This window comes from Triturus cristatus, chromosome 3_1, assembly GCF_964204655.1.
Source record: "Triturus cristatus chromosome 3_1, aTriCri1.1, whole genome shotgun sequence".
Lineage (NCBI taxonomy): Eukaryota > Metazoa > Chordata > Amphibia > Caudata > Salamandridae > Triturus > Triturus cristatus.
In genome coordinates this window covers 875,839,160-875,864,179 of record NC_140583.1, presented here as the reverse complement: position 1 = coordinate 875,864,179, position 25,020 = coordinate 875,839,160, and positions in this window count along the sequence as shown.

The following is a 25,020-nucleotide window of genomic DNA, read 5'->3' as shown; positions in this document are numbered from 1 at the left end:
TACTGTAAGCGTACTTAGAAGGCCATGCTTTGTTATTAAAAGTGTCAATTTGAGGAATTTTGTTGAAATGAAAGGGGGAAAAAAAATTCTGAATTCGTTCCCAGCACACGATGAGCCAGATTTAGATTAAATGTCCTGGCTGGGAGACGCAACATTATCGCTGCCTGCAGCCGCAGGGGACAAACATTGTAATACCTCGCATAGCACGTCAAGGGTGCATAGATGAAATTCAGTGCTGCCAACAGCTGTTGGAGAGGCAGCCGGTGCTGTAGTCAATACCTTGGTGCCAATGGTGGAGCTGAAGTTCAACTCAGTTGAAAAGGGTACCCGCGGATCCTCGAGGAATGCATTTGTCAAGATGGGAATACGCTGAGGACATAGTCGAGCATGGGACCGCAGTGGTTCCAGCCTGGAGTCTAAGTCCACAGGCGTCTCCATTAGAGTTGTCAGACAGATGTCCAACTCGCATTCTCCTCCGCAAAACAGGCATCGGAAAACAGGTACGATGCAGTCTTCAAAGACTGGTCTGAACGATAGGAACCAAGAAGCACTTAGTTCTCAAAGGCGTGGCACACCCAGATGTTGTACCATGCACTCACGGTAATATCTCTCCAGGAGAGCTTTTGCCATCTCGCTGGTGGTTGGTCCGTCCATTGCGTAGCAGGTAAATGACAATCAGGATTCCAGCTATTGCGAGCAGGATCAGAGGTAGACCCCCGAAAATGCTTCCAAATACGGAGTGTATAAAGTTAGGAATAACTCCGAGGATTGTTTGAAAAGTGCTATGGAATCCTGACCCTATGGTCTTAAATAGGTGTACAATACCATTCGTATCTGACATATTAAAGATATGACTCACCATTTCCATGAAATGTAGGGGGCAGTTGGTACGTATAAGTGCCTGTATCTCTGTCGAAGGGCCTTGCGATTTGAAGTTCAAAAATTTCTCGAGCGGAGGTTAAGGGTACGGTCTGCTGTAAAAGCATGGCTTTCATTCTGCTCAAAGCATCAAACTGTATAAAAGAAACATTCAGTGAAGGCCATAGCGGCTCCTCCCTGACTGTATTTGTCGGTTGAACAATACTTGCATACAGCAAGTAACCCTGGTGTTCACGTTGAGCAGATAGGCGATGTCCGGAAGCATACCACAGCAACCTTGATAATTCAGCATCAAGTAACTCCCATTTGAAAGTAACTCTAACACTGGCGTGATCACTGCAGCTGGAGTTCCTTTCATGTGGAAAGACAGATTCGCTATTGAACCATTACATGCTCCATGCAAAACAATATCTTGGCACATGAGAGACCCACTTAAAGCGTTCTTGCAGTTTGAAACACTTCTCGATCCCCACTCCGGCATCGAAATCTATATGATAAATTTTCAATGCTGATGTTGGTGCAACCTTAGAGTAATATGAGGCTGGATCTGTTGTGTTAAACCCTGAAAAGTATGACAATTTCTGTGCAAACGCTTGTGAACTACTTTTTGGTGGTGTTGGGCAATGTTCCCACTGATGGTACTCAAAATCATTCCTAGCTGAAATGGATTTGTGCAGGAAATGATGACCATAATGTTGGTAACAGTACAATGTGTCATAATCTGAAGAACCCTCTAACATTTCAATATTAGAAAACGCAGCAGGTATCTCTAAATCAGACAACATGTTATTGATTGTTTCAGTGTCCCAATCATCAGAAAATGTACTTGAGGTAATGATATCACTTAATGAAATTTTAAATACATGATTAATTTTTAAAAGTTCGGTCGGGCCGAATATGTTAAAGTCATCCGTGTCTCATCTATACCATCCGGTATAGTAACTGCTGTAATGTTCACTGATGACAAGTCTCTTTGGTCACGATGTGATGATCGATGTGGCTTCAGTAGGATGTTGACCTTTTGGGCTGTGGAACTTTGTTGAACATAGTGTCCATTAATAAGAATACTACAAGTTAGTAGTAAGCCTAGCCAGAAAAGGAAAAGAATATCCCAGAAATTACCCAGAATTCAAGCCAAGGTGATACCAGGTATGTCTTTTGAAGAAAGAGAAAAAAGTTCTTTAAGTGTTGCTTGAATGGTGTTTTGGCTGACGTCGTTTCTGGCTCGTTTGGATCCAGAGAAAACGTATCAAAGTTAATGAAATAGCCAGAAGCAGTTCGATCAATTGTAGGAATTGCATCGGGATTAGTTGAAATGTTATTTTCCTCTCGACGAGGCATGTTGATGTAGAATTCTGCATTTGGTTTAAGTGCAACTTGGGTGTTGCTTTGAGCTTGATTTTGAAGCTCGGGTTCAAGAGGAACGAGTTCCATAGCATTGTTGCTTAGTCCTTCATTCCTTACAGGTGGCTCTTCAAACGTGATGAGTCTTTCTGTTTGAACTTCTTGGATTGTAGCTAGAGGAGGGTGTCTGCTACAGCGGAGTCCACGAGGCCTACTGTTTAGTATCGCCGCATAGTGTGGTTTGATTAAGTTGATTGAGACAAACATTTTTCCGGCAAGAGGCGGGAGCAGCACCTTTCTTGTTCCGTGTACTGCAAGGACTGGTACAGGTTATCTGTATGAACGTCCAAATTGCTTTTTGTCCGCAATTTTCTCTCTGGCCAGAGCCCTGACTTTTAGGATCCAGACAGGTCTTGCAGTGACTACCTTGACTTCCTCAGTGGCGGTCTGCTTTTGATGGACATTGCTTTGTTTTGTCCTTGATTCATTTAGATCCTGTAAGACAGCCAAACGATCATGGATATCAAATGTTTTTTTATCTGCCACTGCGCCTTCACGATCAAGATCAGGTACCCACATTCGTGACCCAAAGAGGACTTCATATGGAGTGACACCCCCTAGAGAGTTTCTTGGCTGGATGTTTAATGCCCGCTGTACCCCATAAATGTGTGTGGCCCAACTACCCCCCTTGCCTAATACCCTAGCTGTTAAAGATTGCTTTAAGTCCCGGTTTTTCCTCTCCACAACCGAATTTCCCTCAGGATGGTATGGAGAGGAGTACCGCATTTCTACGGCCATTCCTTCCATGGGCTCTTTGTAATCCCGAGAGCTAAATGCAGGGCTGCGGTCATAACGTAACGTGCTAACTGCGTATGTGCCGATAAAGACTCGCAAATCTTTGATGACAGTTTGGGCGTCAGCCGAGCGCTGAGGCCATACTAGTAGGAATCTTGAGCAGGAATCCACTGCAACCATGATATATTTGTAAGCCCCGTCCGTTTGTAAGGGGCCGCAGTGGTCCACGTACACACTTGCGAGAGGTTTGTCTGATATTAATAATGGCGTCTGCGCAGGTTTTGCTATCGTGGAGCCTTAGATCTACTGGCAGATGTCGCAATTCAAGACATAGTCTTTAGTTTGCTTAGTTAACCCTGGCCACCAATAGCGCTGTTTCAGTAAGGAAATAGTCACTGTAACGCCTGTGTGCGCAGAGCCCAAACCCTCGTGTGCAGCTAGTATTAAACCTTGCCTACGATCTATATTTGGTATTACTCTTTCCCCCACTCCAGGAATCTGAGCATATGGAATGTTTTGTGCATCTAACTTATAGGAGTATTTGAGTGGAAATTGTTTAGGTACTGCTGAGCTGCCATTGCGTGATGCGATGACAGCTACCATAATATCTCCGTCTATTCTCGTTTTTGAACGAGTGAGTGCAGCTACGAAAGCCGTGCGAACAGCCCCCTTTGCGGCTTCATCAGCCAATGAATTCCCTACAGCGTGAACGCCATCACATTGTTGACTCCTTGGTAGCTCGGTTTTTAACTCTGCTACCTGTTCCCATAGCATTTTATGCTTAATTGTGCCACCTTACCCATCCTTAAACCCGTTTTCTTGCCAATGATATAAGTGCTCATTGTACGATTGAACACAGTAAAAGGAATCACACACGATTAGTGTGGGGAATTCGTGATCCGTATTTACAAGTGTCAGTATCAGTGCTTTTAATTCTGCCAACTGAGTCGTGCAGTCTCCTAGAGATTGCGTTTTTGTGCAACTAGGATGGAACTTGCAATCACGCATGCGACCTTTAACGATAGCACACGCCGAACTGTATTGCTGCTTACTTCCTATGGCCGGTTGAGCAGATCCATCTTTATAAATAATATATTCATACTGATCTAGTGGCAAGATTTCATTTGGTAGAGATATTCTTGTTCGTATTGCAGGAATTCTTGTGTTTTTAAACTTGGATCAAATCTGTGTTCAACGTCTGTTGCAGTAAGAGAATTTGCCCATTGTATCCATCTTGGATGTAATGCTTTCGCATTTGAAATGCTGGCCTTTGTAACAGCTTCTAAAGCCGGTACCGGGGTTACGACAATAATGCATTTCCCCTGAGCCAGTCCTCTTTCTCTTGCTACGGCAGTCTGACCAGCTGTCAGGATTTTTTCTGTTGAAGTGAAACGCATTTCTGCATTTGTGTACAGGTGTGATTTGTATGCGATTGGTACTGTTTCTCCTTCATTGAAGGTTATATAAGTATACCCGCATTGACCCTCAATTATACGGATCACCAAGTGGCATACGTTTACGCGTGTTTGGAAGCAATCATGTCTTCCCGGAGTGAACGAAGAATATTAGTATGTTCTTGTGTCCAATTTCTGGCTGAAAAGTCAGGTTTTATTAAGTCGTAGAAAGGTTTTATCCTTTGTGCGTAGTCTAAAATGTATGTTCTTCCAAAATTTAGGAATCCCAATATTGATTGTAAATTTCTTTATGATTTTGGAGGCTGGAGCAGTGCACACTTTTCTAAAACGTTTGCTGCCATAATTTTCCCTTCACTTGACAGCTCATATCCCAAAAATATGACATTGAGGTGGGCTATTTTTGATTTTTTAAAGTTAAATTTGTAGCCCTCAGTGGCAAATCCCATAATTATGGTGCTTACCCTGATCAAGTGCCTCTCTAAGTCGTCGTCCATTAGATAAATATCATCCACATAGGACAACGCTTCTTCATCAAATTTTTGAAGTAACTCTGTTGCTCTTGTTGAAAATACCCCGGGGCTCTTCTTATACCCTTGGGCTAGTCAACAAAATTGTTGTTGGGACCCTAACACACTGAATGCGGTCAGATACCTGCTTTCAGGCGCTATATTTTGGCAGAAAAATCCATTTGAGATACAAAGTGTTGTTTTGTATATTTTGCGCACAATGTTATTCATTAATGTGGCACTATGTGCATTTTGGACAGCAAATGTCTTTCTGCATGAGTTTAAATGTCTATAATCTATAACTAGACGATATGTATTGTCAGGTTTAGGGACGGGAAACAAAGGATTGTTCATTGGAGAGGTACATTTTTCAATGACCTCCTGGTATTCAAGTTGATCTAAGATATCCCTGACATATTTTTTAGCTTCTTGCTCTATTGGATATTGCCTCTAGGCATTAGATGAAACTTTTAATGGGATCACGTGGTAGGTTGAGTCCTCATCCCACCCAACATGATTTTTGTACAATGCTGGAGCTTGGGCTACTGCCTACTCCTGTGCATATGTATGTTTAAGGTGAACGGGAACATGATCAGAAAATGCAGGAAAAATTATACTTTCTCCCCTGGGGCACTCCATTACGAATGCTGGCGGACAATCTTGTTCTACTAATAGGGTGTCATAACCAGATGATAAGTTCTTCCAAAAAAGACCTTTCACCTTCCTGGGCTTGTCCCCCTCTATCCGGAGTGTTATTTCATATAACTTATGTGGGACGCTCATCCTGGTGTCTGGTGTTTCCACCGTGATATAATCATTCAACTCTGCTGCCTCCAGAAATTCCTTCAGGTTCCGGCGAGTTATTGTTACTTCTGCCTCACTGTCTAGCATTGTCAGAGCCCATTCCCCGTTCAGAAGTTGTGTCCTCAGAATTCTGGTCTTGTCTGATTTTCAGACCAGCAACTTTCTGTTTCTTAAATTGAGGTTTTGAATTTTGCTTATCTTCTTTTTTAGGAGTAAAGTCTTGAGCGCGCTGCTTGTCTCTGGACTGTGTGCGCTCCTCTCTATGTTCTGACCGTTCTGCTCTTTTGGAGATTTTCTTCGAGCCCTGAAAGGAATGAGAGGAACGTGTATCAGTATCCTGATACCTGCCAGGTTTCCTAATATTGTCCCTATTCCTAAGGTTGTACCTCTTTTTAAAGGATTCCTGTTGAGGAGACCTACCTCGGGACTGAGATCTCTTGTCTTTAGAGTTTTGTTTTTTATCATCCCACTTCTTTTTAGAAGAAGTAGGTGTCTGCTTAAAAGTGTTCTTTTCGGGACTGCCCAGTAGTTGAGATTATAAAGCTTTTTCCCCTAAACTATCCCTGCCTAATTTTGCATATGCAGTTTCGATTATTTTGCGTAGTTCATTCTCCTGAATTTATGGAGAAAACTCCTTTAGGCGTTGGCGGATTGCCACTGATGCTGCTTCCCCTTTAATGTTAGCTACTAGTGTGGCTGATACCTGGTCGTAATTATTTAATAACTTCATCCCTAATGTTTAGGGCAGGCTCTGCTCCTTACTCATTTTGTATTTGTCTTAATACATCTGGTATTACTGCTAATGAAGGAATACCATGAGTTCTAGTATATATGGCAGCAAAAACTGTACCCCAAGAGGTGCAGTCCTCTAACTGTGGTGTTATCCCCATGGGCAAACAGATTGTTAACATTCTGTGTTTTTTAAATGGTGTTGTATTTGGGAATATTGCTTCTAACTGGGTTATTTTCTGAGCTACCCAAAAAGGAATTTGTTCACGTTTTGTGGGCAATTTACCCATTACGTGTGTAATGTTCATCATCCGGAAAGACCGCACCAACCGCATCGGAGGAGGCATCGCCATCGCACACAAAAACTCCATCCGCATCTCAACCAACAACGACAACTCACTCCCTGACGCCGAACATCTCCACTTCACGATCCACAGCGACCCCAAGACCACCCTCAGAGGCACCCTCATGTACAGACCACCAGGACACCGCACCAAGTTCAGCGAAGACATCGCAGACTTCGTCAACCCTCACGCACTCTCGTCCACCGACTACATCCTCCTAGGAGACCTCAACTTTCACCTGGAGAACCTCACCGACAACAACACCACCGCCTTACTGGACAACCTCACCAACCTGGGACTGAATCAGCTAGTCAACACACCCACCCACTACGCCGGACACACGCTCGACCCCATCTCCTCCTCCAGCAAACACATCACCTTCAGCCACACCACCGAACTCACCTGGTCGGACCACAGCTGCGTCCACTTCATCTTCAAGAAGACCACTGTGCACCACCACACCCAGCAACCACCAAGAAGACACTGGACTCGTATCACCACGGATCAGCTCGCATCAACCCTCTCCCAGAACCGACCCACCAGCACCACCGACCCAAACGAAGCCGCCAACAACCTCACCAACTGGATCTCCGACTGCGCCGACCTCCTGGCCCCCCCTGAAAACTCAAGCCAGCACCAACAACCACAAGAAAAACTCCTGGTTCAACCCCGACCTCAAGGACTCCAAGAAAGAATGCCGCGCCCGCGAGAAGACGTGGCGCCTCAACCAGACCGAAGAGAACATGTCAGCTCTCAAGGACGCCACCCGCCAACACCACCAACACCTCCGCGCCGCACGAAAAACAGCCTACCGGAACAGACTTGACAACAACGCCCACAACAGCAAGGAACTATTTGGCATCGTCAAAGAGCTCTCCAACCCGGACGCAGAAAACAACTCCATCCCCCCATCACAGGACCTCTGCGACTCCCTCGCGACCTTCTTCCACCACAAGATCACCGACATATACAACAGCTTCCCGACCACCGACACGAACCCCCCCCGGAACCCGCTACCGACATCACCACCATCCTCACCTGGAGCCCAACCACCACCGAGGAGACCACCCGCGTCATGAACTCGATCCACTCTGGATCCCCATCGGACCCCTGCCCGCACCACATCTACAACAAAGCCGACGACATCATCGCACCGCACCTCCGAGATGTCATCAACGCCTCCCTCACCACCGCCACCTTCCCGGAGAGCTGGAAACACGCAGAGCTCAACGCCCTCTTAAAGAAACCCACAGCAGACCCCACCGAACTCAAAAACTTCCGGCCCATCTCTCTCCTGCCGTTCCCCGCCAAAGTGATTGAGAAAATTGTCAACACCCAACTCTCCAACGCCCTGGAAACCAACGACTCCCTCGACCCCACACAGTTCGGTTTCAGGACCAACCACAGCACCGAAACCGCCCTCATCGCAGCCACGGACGACATCAGAGCCCTGACCGACAAGGGTGAGACCGTGGCCCTCATACTCCTGGACCTCTCCGCAGCCTTCGACACGGTCTGCCACCGCACCCTGATACGACGCCTCAGCAACGCCGGCATCAGAGGCAAGGCCCTTGAATGGATCATCTCCTTCCTCTCCGGAAGGACTCAGAGAGTCCGCCTGCCCCCCTTCAGATCCACAGCCACGGAGATCATCTGCGGCGTACCTCAAGGATCCTCCCTCAGCCCCACTCTCTTCAACATCTACATGACCACCCTGCCGAACATCGCACGCAAACACGGACTGGACCTTATATCATACGCCGACGACACCCAGCTCATCTTATCACTCACAAACAACCCCACCTCAGCTAGGACCAGACTTCATGAAGGAATGAAGGAAGTGGCGAACTGGATGACAGACAGCCGCCTGAAACTGAACGCCGACAAGACGGAGGTCCTCATCCTCGGCCCCACCCCCACCGCATGGGACGACTCCTGGTGGCCCCCCGCCCTAGGCAGCACTCCCCAACCCACCAACCACGCACGCAACCTCGGCTTCATCCTGGACTCATCCCTCACCATGACCAGACAGGTGAACTCGGTGACCTCAGCATGCTTCAACACCCTCCGCATGCTCCGCAAGATCTTCCGCTGGATCCCCACAGACACCAGAAAGACCGTCACCCACGCCCTCGTCACCAGTCGCTTGGACTACGGGAACACCTTGTACGCGGGCATCACCACCAAGCTGCTGAGGAAACTCCAACGGATCCAGAACGCTGCCGCAAGACTCATCCTGGACATCCCTCGCCACCACCACATCTCAGGACACCTGAAAAAACTCCATTGGCTCTCCGTCAACAAGAGGATCACCTTCCGACTCCTCACCCACGCACACAAAGCCCTTCACAACCTCGGACCCAAACTCATCAACAACCGCGTCTCCTTCTACACTCCTCCGCGCACTCTACGATCCGCCGGACAGGCCCTGGCAGCCGTACCCCACATCCGCAGAGCCACCGCCGGAGGAAGATCCTTCTCTTTCCTGGCAGCGAAGACCTGGAACTCTCTGCCCAGCCACCTTCGCGCCATACCTGAACACCTCTCCTTCAGAAGGCAGCTCAAGACCTGGCTCTTCGAGCACTGCCCCCCCCCCCCTCCCCAGCACCTTGAGACCCTTTATGGGTGAGTAGGGCGCTTTATAAATGCGAATGATTGAATGTTTGTGGAGTCATTTCAGTAGCTGTGCTATGTGTAGGTGCTGCATTTGGTGTAATTACTGTTTGTTGGACCGAAAGTGTCCTCATAACGAACTGTGTCATGTTTCTGTAAAGTTTTATCAACTCTTTGTGTTGAACAAGCAATTCATCAACTGGCATTGTGTCAATGTCAGGATGTGGTGCATATGTCGCTAATATCGGCCATGTTTTCCAAAAGGACTGAGTCTTGTTCTGTTTCTTGTGTGGGGTAGGGTGCCATTAAACCAGAAAATATGTTCCTGGTAGGTAAGTGAAATTTCAATCTCCTCAAATGGAGTGTAGACCGCTGGGGTCTTTTCATGTGTGTAATAATGAAAAGTTTTTGTGATAGCATTTGCTGCTGGGAATGTAACCCAGGAATAGAATGCCTCTGTTTGGAAATCTTTGTGTGCCTCTACCATGAATATTACTACACCTCCTCTGGGTAGTAACCCATTTTTGAGTAGTTTGACTGTCAGAGTGTGTCTTACATTGGCTGCAATATATATTGCATCGGCATCGTCCTCTTCTGACTGATTAAGTGCCTGTGCCAGTGGGTCTAAATCTCCTTCTTCGGTAGTCATTGTGTTTAAGACACTGAATAACTGTCCAAGGAAATTAAGATAAGGTGTTTTACACAATTTTAGGAAAAATGTCCTTCAAGCTTGATTAACCAACAGCCAATAAATAGGATATCTCGCCTACTCAGCTGTGGCAGAGTTTTGTGCCCACCCACTCCAAACGTCTCTGGTTTTTGTGAATAGGGGTCTCTGAGAAGGAGCACGACTGAGCTACCCAGATTCTGCTGTTAAATAAGTATCAAACCAAACGTTGGTGGCGCCATGTAGTGTAGTTCCTATAGTACCCCTGCAGGACCTGCGCTTTTGGACAACATATACTGTGGGTCGGGTGGTAGACTGACTCTGAGCACCCCCACCGCGTATGTTAGCCTAGTTTGCATTAGCTAGCTCACAGTGCCACTAGAATCTCATTTCATCAGAGAGATTAGTTTTTGGCAACCTCAGAACACAACAAACCCTGATTACACAGTAGCAGAGATATAGGATTAGCAGTACAGTGAATAAAAAGGAATAGTACAGTTCTACCATTTTGCAATAGTCATGAACATATACATGAATATAAAATGCATTTATAAAATAAAGCACATACTCCTACGATGCCTGTCTGGATGTACCTAAGTGTACTTAGCATGTGAGTAGGTGTGAAAGAGCTAATAAGCCTAAGAGCCAAGAATCCCGCTAGGATTTAGTCGAACCCCATTACCTGAATAATGAGACTGTGGGACTTCGTCCTTGTCTCGAGTTGGACACCCTGCAAGGGATGTTTAGACCACTGTCAGCTGGAGCAACTGCATGCAGCACCATCAGCATCTCTGGTCAGTGTGTCGACTTTGAAGTCTCGGTTCCCTCCTGCCTAGTGATAGCAAGAGGTGCTGTAGACAGTCCTTGTGCGTGTGTTAGCCATTGTTTAGCATGAGGATTACGTTGGGGATTAAACCTTGTGCATAGATAAGAGAGGTAAAGTATACCCCCTCGGTAGTGTCCTCATAAATTATTCATATGTGCTAAGGGTGACGTCTCAGCAATATTGATTGGGAAAAACCCTCACTCTGCATGGAACGAGGTGAAAGGTTTAATCCATAAAAGGCGTCAGTCCTTATAAGGCATTCTGTCCCTATAAGGCATTCTGTCCTTATTAGGAGTTATGTCCTTATAAGGCTCGTTCATATGAAATGAAGGGGAGATGATGTAAGGAAAGAGTACGATGTTCCCTGGACCTATATTAGGGTACCGATATGAAATATAACGAGGTGAGTTAAAATTGACTATGAATCTTGTGAAACTATCTATGTCAAAGTATGAGAAAGTCATGCACACAATGATTCTAGTATATCAAGAAAAAAATCAGATGTTGTGGTATAATAAATGTAGTAAGATTAAGTTGATTTACATTGATCATAGTTCTCGGTTAATGAGGTCATCTACATATTTAGATATTGTTTCTAATAGTAAGCCATAACCCAACATTATCTTCCCGGGAATGGGCGGGGGGGGGGGGCTAAATCCTTGTGTGTAGTGGATAGTATGTATATAACTGGTGTTCTGGGATTTAAAATCATACACAAGTTCTATTCCTTTTCTAACAGCCATCATTCTCTGAACCCTCATCCAGTAACTATGTTATTAAGTTGTGTATTTTATTGGGTTAGTATTTATCCTTCTGTAGTGTTCTGAATTGTTAGTCTGTGTGAATACTTCTGCACTGTATGAATCAGTACCAAGAATGACTATGGCACTTTTGTCCCTTGACTTGTTTTGTGATAGAATTGTCTGATCTTAGCTCCTTTAAATTCATAAAGGGTTTCTGCGTCATAATTCATCCAAAATACCTCTTTTTATTTTGTATGATGTCTACCTCTTTTAATACAGGTTTCTCAAATGGGGCTGCAAAGAAGGCATGAAGTTTGGAAGGTGGACGTGAGCTGTTATTTATGGCTGATGCAGAATTACTATGACATTGAACTCCCACTCCTCTGGCCTCACAGAGCCAACTCCATACTGATCCAATGCTTTCTAGGTGGGGGACAACACACCGTAGGCCACAACCCAAATACATATTGTACCTTGCTTTAGCTTTCTCTGAAATGTCATGCCCCTTAAAGTATTAGGTACAGAATCAATTAAAGAGTGAACAGAAATGGCTTTTACATTTGATAGGGGAGTAAAGTAGCTGTCACGGGATCGAAGGGTATTAGGCCCTACAATGCGTCGTAGGTTCATTATAACTGGATGGATGGCCCATGGTGAAAGGATGCATTTTGTTCTTAATGCCAGAGGGAAAACCGAAGAAATGAAGTTGTGATAAGACCAGTCTTCACATGATTGGATCTATGGAGGAAAGACTGCTGTACTGCCTCCCAGGAATTCTTCAGTCCTTCCACTGTTTTGATCCAGAGACCATATCACACTCTGCTGAAGTTCTCCTGTATGAATTAAAAGAATTCTGCCAGGAATATTTTTACACAACTCAGCACATGCTGGGTCCAACATAACAATTAAGCAAAACAGTAATTAGTGATTTTTAACAATCAAAGATCAAAAAACAATCCACGAAAATGAGGATGTTTAGTTTTGTATTTGAAACAGTGAATTCAAAAGACTGATCATTGTACTGTAGCCAACTAAAGGTTCTCCAAGTGACGGCAGAGTGAAAGTGAAAATCAGCAACCCATACAAAATAAAAGAAGAAGTGCAAAAACAATAGGTATTTCGAATGTGTACGAAAGGCCAATACCCATGGACAGTAAGACTAACTCAATCACAAACCCAATGATATGGACATTTTAGTTTAAAAGTTCAATAATAAAAGATATGGGTAGGCCCATGGAGTGTCGACGTTTCAATACCTATTAAGACCAATCATCTGGGTTCTTCCTTAGGACAAAGAACTAGTAGCAAACTACAGAGTGAGATACATAGGTAGTCAGGCTGGTCTAAGAAGGAAACATAACCGAGCAGGTTATGACATATAGATGTATCTTACCTAACCAGATCTATCTGGCTCAAGTTCTAATCTTAGAATAAGAGTGGTAACTTTCTAAACAAAGGAGAGAGAAAAAGAGAAGACACATACAATTAATACAGAGGGGATGAATCCCCAAAGAAATATCCAAAAGCAAGGCATGCTGACGATAGTGCTAGTTTGAAGAAGGCCTGGGGTGTAAATTGGAAAGAGAGAATACATGCACACAGAGAAAAGTGTGCATAAAAACATGCTATGCTTGGTTAAGATGTGAAAGAACACTGTAATGCTGTGGAGGTCTCAAAAACTCCCCTTATGCCACCGCCCCAATTAGGTACATCTGACGGGATTCAATGAGTGTAGATATAACAAAAAAAGCACCTGTCCAAACTTGACTAGAGCGCTCGAGATAAGACAAATCGTTAAACAAACACAAATAACTAGATACCCTATCTCTCATCCAATGCATCTTACCGGGGCATGTGCATACTTGAAAATAAAATAAAAATGAAAGGTACAGAGGCCACTGCATGTGATGTATCAAGGTCTAGGACGGATACACCCCAGTATGTAAAGAGGGTGCGTCTAACAGGAGTCAATTCACATCAAAGCCAACGCATGTCACAAAATGACAGGAGCACTCTAGAGCAAATGCAATCTAAGAGGAACCAGAGGCATGAGGGCATGTGTCTCCTATAGCGCTCAGTCCAGTGGTAGAAAAAAGAGCTTTGATGTAGTGTGTATCTGGTGAAAAGTGTACCTGCATTGCATATAGGAGGAGTGGTGAGCATTCACATGAAAGAACAGGTAAAAGAGGAAGCAATGAATGAACTGTTAGAGATGGACCCTGTGGGTTCGCCAACATTGTCTAGAAGGAGGAATAAGAATGTCATGAATGTATAATGTGCATCAATACATGTTAATGAGCATTAGAGGCAGGAGAAACACTGATCATATAGAACCACTGGAGGTTGGGGGACAGGATGAACTCCTGGGGGAGGAAAAGGACAACCTCATCTTTCATGTTTTATAAAGTGCCCCATCCATCCTGGTCATGAAGTCCATTTACCATAGAGTTGACTTTCTGAATCCATTGGCATTCGAGTTCCAGTTGTTTGTTAGTCTGGTCTCCACCCCATTGATCTGGTCTCAGGACTTCAGCTTGCGAGTGGATTTGATTTGGTGTTTGACCTAGTTCCACGTAGTGGTCCACTATCGGTGCCTCCAATGATCTTGTAGTTGATCCTGCTCTTGTGTTGAAGGATGCATGCTTTGACCTTTTGCGTGGTCTGTCCTATGTAGATCTTTGAACAAGGGCACCATAATGCAGAGATAACCTTTTGTGAATTACAGTTGGAATAACCATTCAAGTTGTGTGGCACACTCCCATGGGGGAAGACCATGGTTTCATTGCAGAAATTGCAGGCTGCACATTGCCACATATGAAATACCCTCTGATATGTAGCACACTCCATTGTGATTGAATAGTTTGGGTCGTGGAAGTGAGTAATGCTGCTCTTTCCAATCTGTCCCTAACATTGTGACCCCTTTTGAAGGAACAAAGCAGTAGATCCTTGTGTTGGATGGTGTCACTAGCCAGGTACCAATGTTTGAAAATTATGTTCCTCATGGCATTCCTGCCAGTGTCAAAAGTACTCAAAAAAATCATGCATCCCTCTGTCTCAGTGTGTGTTTTCGGGGTCAATAGGTGTTCCCTATCGGTGTACCATGCTTGTTTGCTGGATCTTTTGAGTAAACAGGCAGGATTACCTCTCTCATCCAAACGGTTGAAGAGTCGGTCAGATTCCCTTAAGAAATCTTCCTTCCCAAAAACTGGTCATAGGGGAGATTGTCAATTAGGCCTCTGGGATGGTGAGTGGAGTACACCAAAAGGGAATTTCTTTCACTCGGTTTTCTGAGAAGGGATGTGTATAGAACCCCATCCTCTGTGTTGATGGTGTGATCTAGGAATGTGATACGTGAATTACGATGTTCCATGGTGAATTGGATATCTTTAGAACAGGAGTTGATCCACATTACAAAATCTAGGGGTGCTGTGTTGATGCCCTCTCAGATAAGAAACACATCATTGATGTATCAACTTCAGAAAACAATGTCGGACTTATAAGGATTGGTGTTGCTGTAAAGATGTGTGTTTTCGTTCAGAAACAGATCCGCCAAATATGGGGCAAAGCCTGCTCCCATGGCCACGCCCTTTCTTTGGTAATAGTAGGTGTCAAGGAAAAGGAAGAAGTTCCTATTAAGAACAATTTCAGGCAAGTTCACCAGAAAAGAGGGGGAACCCATTGTGGCATTTCCCTGGTATCAAGTGTTTTCCCTATTACTCTCAGCGCCTCGTGTTGTGGGATGTTGGTACATTAAGTCCCGTCAGATGCACCCATTTGGGGCGCTGGAATAAGGGGAGTTTTTGGGACCTCCACGGCATTAGGGTGTTCTTTCACTACTCTGGATTCTCTCAAATATTTGATTGATATTTTACCCCAAAGCCAATGGAGGCTTACATTGTGACCTTGACACATGGTGGACATTTACACTTTGTGATTTTTAGAGTAAATTTTTAAGCCAAATGCGTCGAATGGTGGCACATAGTATCATATGTAATTAGGGTGTAGAGGGCCAGCGGTCTAGTCTTTTCCTTGTTTTCATTGTGGAAGCTCACATGGAATCATGTGGCAGGGCTGCATCAAGGCGAGCGGTCTAGTGTTCCCACGTTGCTTGTACTTGCGAGCTCACATTGCACTCACTGGGAGGTGTTGTGACTTCATGTTTAGGCCACATGTATAGGGCTGGTTGCCTAGCTCACAAGGCGATCATGCCTCTTTAAATACTCCCACTCTTGGCCTAATTTTGTTAGATGTTCAGCGCGGATTGGGCCACGTGCTATGGACTCAGCCATCTTGACGTGTTCTGAAGGCATGGACTATGTGGAGCACTGCCGCACTAGAGGTGCTGTTTTGTTCCTCAATTACTGGACATGGTTTTTAGAAAGTGCATTTACCTGAATTGTTTTTTGTCTTTACATTTTGTGCATAGTGCGCAGTAATTTCTTTATGCTACTTGATAAGGCAGGTTAGGTCCTTGTTGTTGGTACACCATGCTTGTGCACTGTGCAATATTACATGACATGCATTTATTACTTACTGCATGGTTTCTATGCTTATCTCCATTTTTACCACACAGACCTGACTTTCCGTCTGGGTGTTTGTTTTTAACATTCTGACCATTCCGAACAAACCCCTCCATGAGCTGCATGTAACTTAGCCCTGAGTGTATTTGTTTTTTGAGGATCTGCATGCATGACTCTGAGTTTGTACATGTCTGTGCACATGCGTCTTTCAGGCACTTCTGGAACCTGACTGCTCAGTACTTCTTAGCCCATCTTTACTGCATATTTTGAGTGATTGCTGTATTTTGCACAATTTGACCAAGCATAGCATGTTTTTATGCACACTTTTCTCTGTGTGCATGTATCCTCACTTTCCAATTTACATCCCAGGAATAAATCAAACTAGCACTATCCTCAGCATGCCTCTCTTTTGGATATTTCCTTGGGGAGTGATCTCCTCTGTATTAATTGTAGGAGTCTTCTCTTTTTCTCTCCCCTTCATTTAGAAAGTTACAACTATTATCGATCTAAGTCTAAAGAACTGACCAAGGGAGTGCCCCCCATTATTTAACATCTATATCGCCCCCTTGGCCGCACTCTTAAGGAACCATGGGTTTGTCCCAATATCATATGCAGATGACACCCAACTTACCTTCTCTTTCAAGAAATCTCTCCAGACAGCTCAAACCACCTTCTCCTCCGGCATGTTGGCCATCTCTCAATGGATGCGTAACAACTTTTTACAACTAAACGCCGGAAATACTGAGATTATAGTATTTGGAGAGGCCCCACTGCTGTGGATCCCAGAGTGGTGCCCAAGAGAGCTAGGGACAGTCCCAGTACCAAAGACAATGGTAAAAAATCTAGGAGTTCGGCTCGAGCAGACCCTGACTATGAAGGAGCATGTGACCCATACGGTTAGCTCATGTTTTCATGTGATGAGCCTGCTAAGAAGAGTATTCCCTTCCTCCCAGATTCCACATGAAAGTCCCTGATCCAAATCTTAGTGCTGAGCAGACTGGACTATTGTAACTCTTTGCTGATTGCCGCGAATGAGTCCTCTATGGATCGCCTACAGGTAGTGCAGAATATGGCGGCGCGTTTAACACTGAATGCCATGTACAGAATTGCCTCACTCCCCCTTCTCCAGCAGCTCCATTGGTTACCTATACGCAAACAAATACAATTTAAGGTTTGCTGTATGGCTCACAAAGCACTGTGAGGTATAGGACCTATTTACCTGGCAGAGAAACTCAACCGCTACATTTCCAGTAGAGATCTCCGTTCGGGCTCGAAATCCCTCCTCAAGATATCTAAAGTTAAGAAGCTGAGGACAGGGGGAAAAGCTTTCTCATATCTGGCACCTCTCTGCTGGAATCAGCTCCCCATTTCATTGAGGCAGTGCCCAGATGTTTTGCAGTTCAGAAAGGCTCCGAAAACTGCTATGTTCTAGCTCTTGATCCTTGTGACAGTTTTCTTATTGTGGGTCCGTGAGATACCCCTTCGGGGGTGATTCAAAGCGCTAAATAAATCCATAAATAAATAAAACTATTATTCTAAGATTAGAACTTGACCCAGATTGACCTGGTTAGGTAAGATACATCTATCTGCCTTCTGTCATCACCTACCCAATTATGTTTCTCTCTGAGACTAGACAGACTATCTATGTATTTCACTCTGTAGGTTGTTACCAATTCTTTGTCCAGATGAAGACCCTGGATGATTGGTCTTAACAGGGGTTGAAACGTTGAAACTCCATGGGCCTACTGATATCTTTTATTGATGGACTTTCAAACTCATATGCCTATATCATTGGGTTTGTGATTGATTCAGTTTTATATTCCATGCATATTGGCCTCTTGTACATATTGTAACTACTTTGGTTGCCTACAGTATGATGATCAATCTTTTGAATTAATTGTTTCAAATTGAACATAATTTTCGTGGATTTTTTTGTCCTTTGATTGTCAAAATTCACTGATTACTTTTTTGTAGATTTGTTATTTTGGAACCATAACATGCTAAATTGTATCAATCAATTACTGGCAGAACACTTTTTATTTGTATTTAATTAACGTGTTCTAGGGAATACAGTCTGCATTCTTTTTGATGCCAAGTTCTAATGTAGTAGTGCTGGAGAGTGAGTTAACAATAAAGAAAGTCAAGTCCTGATACATGGTTTATGTTGAGATGTAAAAATCACTGTGGAGGTATCAGAAATGTTCACTGATTGCCGTTATTGATACTTCAGTGCCCCCTTCACCAGAAACACATGACAAATCTGGGGATTGTATATTTTGTTGCTGAAAGCCATTTTTGTCATAACTATGGTGATATCCTTGCTTAGACATTACATTAGGGAGCTAGAGGGCTATGTTTGGCCAAAATGCCTAAATGAAATGAAGGTAAGTGATATGCTATTGCTACCTGATCCTTCTTTGAATCACCTGTCAGTAAACAACACTATTTAGTATTTAGACTTCATTTATGGGCACCACATGTGCTACATACAGCACCTCTTATTCATATATGTGCTGCTTAAATCGAAAGGCAAAATGAACATGTGGAACCAGTCTTGAAAATATAGAATACTGTGGTCCCTGGCCTGCAACAATCATATTCTGCCGATAACTGATTTAATGAACAAAATAGTATTGTTTTGAAACAGCCAAACGACGGTTAACCCATTTGGGGCAGAAACTGGTTGGGTACCTGAAACACTGCTACCTGTGACCGTAGGCGTACAGATCTTTGACCACAGCATTATTTTGGTAGAATTAATCTTTTGTTCCTCCCGGGTCGTGCCCAAGAAATAAATTGAGTTAATAAGTGAGTGATCCAGTGCGAGACCGGGAAACAAGAGAGAAGGAGGCAAATTTACAACTATCCCTTCCTGCGTCGCAGACCCGACGTCACACTAGCTCATTCACACACGCACTCATTGGTGGGGCCCATAACACCAACACTCACACGCCTCCACTCACGAGTCTGCACACAGGAGGGATGATAGGATCAAGCGCTGGACATGTGGGGGAGTACCTTATTACCTATAGGGAAGAAAAGTTATTTTACAGAATATACATTAGCATCACCACCTATAGAATCCTAACCTTAAACATCAAGGCACTCCACCACTTGGTCGACGGACCAATTAGTTGGACTGGTTGATGGTGATTTAGAACCAGCTAAAACACATTTAACACTCAGAATTCTCTACTCTTTTCATTGAAAAACCACAAACTCGTAATTTCTGTTAATCAAATATTTGTTTATCTAAATATTGTTTTGCAATTAATATTAGCACTTTTGGTCGATCAAAATTTTAGAAGTTTTGTTCAATCAGCACAAATCGCATGGCATTCATATTTACCTATTCTTGCTATCTGGATTTTTCCTAATTCATTTGGCTCTGCATAACCAAATTTAGCCGTTAAATTGTCCAAATAAAGCAGACCAAAGCTCAAAGTCCGAAAGTTCTTTGCTCAGCACGTTACAGTCCTAAAGATCTTATTATAGTATTTTCATGCAAAATAGAGGAGGTATACACAATGTTGTTTTACCTGCTCCATCATGAGCACAGCAAAAACATTTAAGATCTGGAAAGCAGAAATATGCTGAAATCACAACATTGGGAGTGGATGAACAGACAACTTTTTTGAGGATCTTCACTTTCATTACTACCCTCCTAAGCCATTCCTTGCCTTCAACAACTCAAATTGCCATAAACGTATCTGCCCCATTCAGGGAAGCTTTCTCAGCACCAAGAGCATAATTTTGGAGAGTCCCACTTTCACGGAGCATCAGCATTAAGAGGTGTCGGAGTAAACTCCTTCTAAAATGGATATGAATAACAAACGAAGAGGGCACCACAGCTGGTGATCATTGTTTAACTACAGTACAGCACAAACTGCAGGCCAGCAAGTCAGAAGAAAATATGTGCTCACTGAGCTTTTTATGCTGCTTAAGATCTTGTATTTTGGAGGCTCAGGATTCCTTTAGGGAGTGATTGGAAGCACAGGAACATTGTTTGAAGAAGTTCCACCCATCACAAGTGAAAAGCAGGAGAACGTAGTTAGCAATATGCCTTATATATATACAGAAACACATGGCGTATCGCAGTCAGGTATTAAATTCAGAAATTGATTGGGTATGGCTTGGTGCCCAATAGAGATGGTGCTCCTGCTTGAGCCTAAGCGTGTGACTCGAGCAATACAAAGCCACGCTGACATCTTTCATCACAGCAGCACTGTAAAAGTAAGAATTCCAGGTTGGCGGCATGCAAGGCTCAAGACCCTACTTCTCGGCCTCTGAACATGTCATGACATCGCATAACCTTTCTTCTCCCCAAGATGCGTTCATTCTTCCTTTGTGTGCCTACCATTTTTCCTTTACTGATGCCATTCTCTCAGGTAGTAAGGAAGCTGTGATGACCCTTTTTTTACACACAAATGGCATTTCTTTCAGAAATGCTATTCCAATTAGGCAACATATGTTCTTTATGGCATTCTCACATACATTTATTTTTTTCCACAACTAGTACGATTTTATCCCACTAAGAAGCATTTGTTTGAATAATTACCAGACTTTCATATTTTTGCAGAATATAGGGAAATAGCCTACATTCTTTCTTTAATAATAAACTTTAAATTGTTTAGGTAATTTTTTTCAGTCTCAAATCATCTTGCTGGTGCACTTCTTACACGTTATTCCTCCTTTATGCGGAAATTTAGGAAACCAAATGTACTCTCTGCGTGAACAAACTTGTGGCAAAAGATCATTCGGACGATTTTGCTGACACAATGTATTACTCAGGTCTATCTAAACAATAAGGAATTGTTTCTTCATCTTTGAAGAAGCCCTCAACTAATTCCTCTTCTTATCAATCACATGCTTTGAAAACCTTTGTAAACCCCTCGAGACAAACCATCAAAAGCTGTAAAAAACATCCCCCTTCTCCAGCAAAACCACATCCATCTAATTCCATGAAACTAGTGCTAGAGGAAATTCAAGCATTGCATCCTTCCACGGAAGAAACCAACACAAAGTTACAAAGACTTAATAACAGATGGTCTTGAAAGGAGGAGCGAGTCAGGGAGGTAAAACATCAGGTCTCTACAAGGCATCAAATCTAAAGTAAACTTCCGTCAGTCAGAAATTTCCCTTCTGCAAAACGAGTTCAGGACTTAGAAGACCAAAACAAAAGGATGAACCTACAAATATAAGACTTATCAAAGGTACTGATCCAAAATCTTATTTTCAAAAATTTCTACCTAAATTCTTGGATCAGTAAGAATTGCCACCACTCAACATTCAAAGAGCCCACAGGTTGGGACACAGACTTACCACTATCACACCATGTAATAAGGCTAGAGGAATTATTCTATACTTCTTGGGATATACAGACTTGCTTAAAGTCATAGCAGCAGCCAAACTTAAGAAACAAATTTCTTGCTGAGGTAATTTCCTGTATTTTTGGCAAGACTTTGTCAAAGGTATTGCTCATAGATTTAAATAATTCTTGAGCATGGGACTGCCTCTTTATTTCCTCAGTGCAAGATTTGGCCTTTTTCACCATAGTCCTTTCAAGGTAGCTTACAAAAATACAACAACAAAATATGAAGACCTAGAGAGATTAAGGTGTTTCCTAGAGGACTGTAAAGCTGAAGAAATTGAAATGTCCAGATTCACAAAAATTTACTTTTTTCATTTATCTAAGTTCTTTAACATATTTTTCTTAAAGGTTTCAGCTTACAATGTTTTTTTACAATATCCAAAATGAACTTTTGGCTTGTTTAAAAATAATTGTTGCAGTTATTTTCCATACAAGTTGCTATTATCACTACATTTATTTTGTATTATTTTTGCAGGCTTGTCTTATTTCCCAGCAATTTTGCTGTGCTTGTCTTACCTCCCGTTCACCAACGTTTCTCATGAATCCCTCCATTGGAGCCCAGGTTTGTCATCTTCCATTATGTGGCCTCAAAACTCTCATCTTTTTTTCTTTTATGAAAAATATATTTTTATGTTTCCTCTTGTTTATCCTTCCTTCATGTCCTATTGATGTGACATCTTTCTATTTTCTGTGTCTTTTATACTTCTTCTGTTCCCCCCTTTCCCTCATTTTTTCACCCCTTTTCCTTTTCTTTCTACTATATCGGCATGATTCTTTCTTAATGTATTTCTTCTTTTAATTAACATATATATGGCTAATTTTACAATATGCCCAGTCTGATTTGATACCTGTTATCTTTATAATATACCTTTAACAAATTTCTGGGAATAACAAGGGGTTAGGTTCACCTATTAATAGACAACAAATATTGCCATTTGTCAAACTTACTCAAACTTAATGCTGACATTGCACTTATACAAGACTCACATTTTACAGAATCTGAATCTTTACAAATTAAAAGAGGTTTGGTAGGTGAAGTGTTCTTTCCCCCAGGAAATGGTTAAAAAACAGCGTAATAACTTTATGTAACAAATTGTTATTAGATGCTTGGAGGTTATGTACCCTTAGAGTAAGAGAGTTTGCTTACTTCTCTCGGGTTCATCACACTTAGTCAAGAATAGACTATATTTTAATTTCTCATATTGTATCTCAAAATTGGAATTTCACAGATATTGGTTTAATACTAGGGGTTGGCGATAAAATCGGCTCCGGAGGAGGAGTTCGCTGTGTTTTGCTCACTCCACTCTAGTTTGCTGAGTTTTGCTCACTCCACTCTCCACTTGGAGCTCCAAGCGCAGCATGGATTTCCGGAAAAACTCCACCAACCGTCGAATGGCAACGTTTTTTTCTCATGAGCGGCTCCCCAACTTAAACGAAAAAATCGAGAGCTAGACCACCTCCCAGTGAGATTTCTAATCATGGCCGCTCGAGACAGGTTGCTACCGCTCACATTGAAAAAGCTGCAGCTCTGGAAGAAAATCTACCCGAGTGGCAGAAATTAGCAGCGACATCTGGCATGCCTCATGGTACCGTTTGCTCTGATTTTACAGCTCTCGGCGCTAAAACTCAGCGAGCAGCACGCTGACCACGCATCCCCATGGAATCTTGCAGAGTTTTTATGCAACACGGAGGAATTCCGCAGAGTGAAACTCCACGAGTTGCACCCACCCCTATTCAATACTAATTTCTGCTCATGCACCTGTTATTGCACACTTAGATAATCTACCTCAACCTAATGGTTTACTACTTTCCTTAGTACATTTTTTCAAGATCATTGTTCAGAAGACATTGATTTTCACATTTGGGACTGTTTTAACACAATCGCTAGAGGTTTTATTATTACCTGTGTATTAAAAAAAATGGATGAACATTGAGAAATCCCCAAAGCATATTTCCAGAATTCTCACCTTACTAAGTAGTATAAGCAATTCATTTGCAGGGTGTAGTTCAAAGCATATGAATATAAAGTCACAAGGAATCCCATCTAGAGGCTTCACAATAGGAGTTTCAATTCATCACTTCCAGCCCCAAATGTCTAAAAAGAAGAACATCAAAGGTTGTGTTGTAACAAGTTGTAAAATGCATGTTATCTAGAAGAACGATTAGTGAGCATCAAGGTTTGCTATTAGGCAAACCCTATCCGCCTATAATGCATCAAGTAATACTGTAACACAAGCATCAGAAATGACACAATTAAATGACAACATGGTATTTGGTGCAGTATATTGGTATGGTATTAGTTTTTGACCAAATTATTAATGATGGTTTAATGTATTTATATATATGTAATTGCTGTTATGTGTCGGATGTTATTTGTATCTTTATATGTATTATATGTTTCTTATGATTGTGGTTATATATGAATTTTTGTGTATATTTATGTGCTGTCTTGTGTCTAATTGTTTCAGCCCTGAAGAAGTTATTTTGTAAAGAACGAAACGTGTTGGCTGATGTCTGAACTGCTTTTTTACTATAAAGAATAGAAGAAACTTTAAGGAGTTCTTGTTTAACGTTTGGACTCCTTTCCTGGTGCACCTTCCATTATTTCAAAATTTCCAGGTCCTGGAATTTGTTTGTAATCTTAGCTCTAGCTGTGTGGAAGACAATCCCAATAGACAATGGCCCAAGATGCTGGGGACCTCTTTTTCTATGACAGATCTGATTGTAGCTGTAACCTCCTCTCAAAAGTCACCCAGCATGGGGTAAGAGAGGGCAAGTACAGAACTAATGTAAAACATGTGCCCCCTGATCTCCACATCTGGGGCAAACTGCGTCTGGCATATTAAAATACCTCATGATGCGCTCTGGTGTTAAGTACATTTTGTGGAGGACGTAATAGTTGATAAGCTTGAAGTGTGCATTTCTGGATACCTTCATGGTTCTCTCTAGGATAGTGTCCCATTGTTTAGCCTCTATGGGGGTTCCCGGGTCTTCCAACCATCACAAGCACAGGTGCTCAAGTGGACGCTGACGGTCCTCCCGTATTGCCTTATATAAGCATAAAACCGCCTTTATGGTGCCCACGGATAGAGCCATATATTGGCAGCTCCGATGTGCACTTGTCTCAGAGGGACCAGCGCCCCATGTTTCCGCAGTGCCGTTGTGATTGCCCCATGAAGGAGAAAGGGTCACTGCAGCAGATCGAATTCCTCCCGGAACTCCTCAAATGGGATCCTTTCAGAATCCCTAAACAGATCTCCCACTCTCGTCGCCCCTGCTTCCACCCACTGTGCAAGTCCTTCCAGTCTGCGCCATGGGGCCATTCTCACAGTTTGGTGAGGGGAATATCTAGAGAGTATGGGACCTTGCTATGCATTTTTTGTAGGCAGCAGTACCAGCATCCAGCGACCACCTGAAGTTCCTGGGCGTCTCAAGCCTAACCCTAAGGAACACCTTGGTAAGAA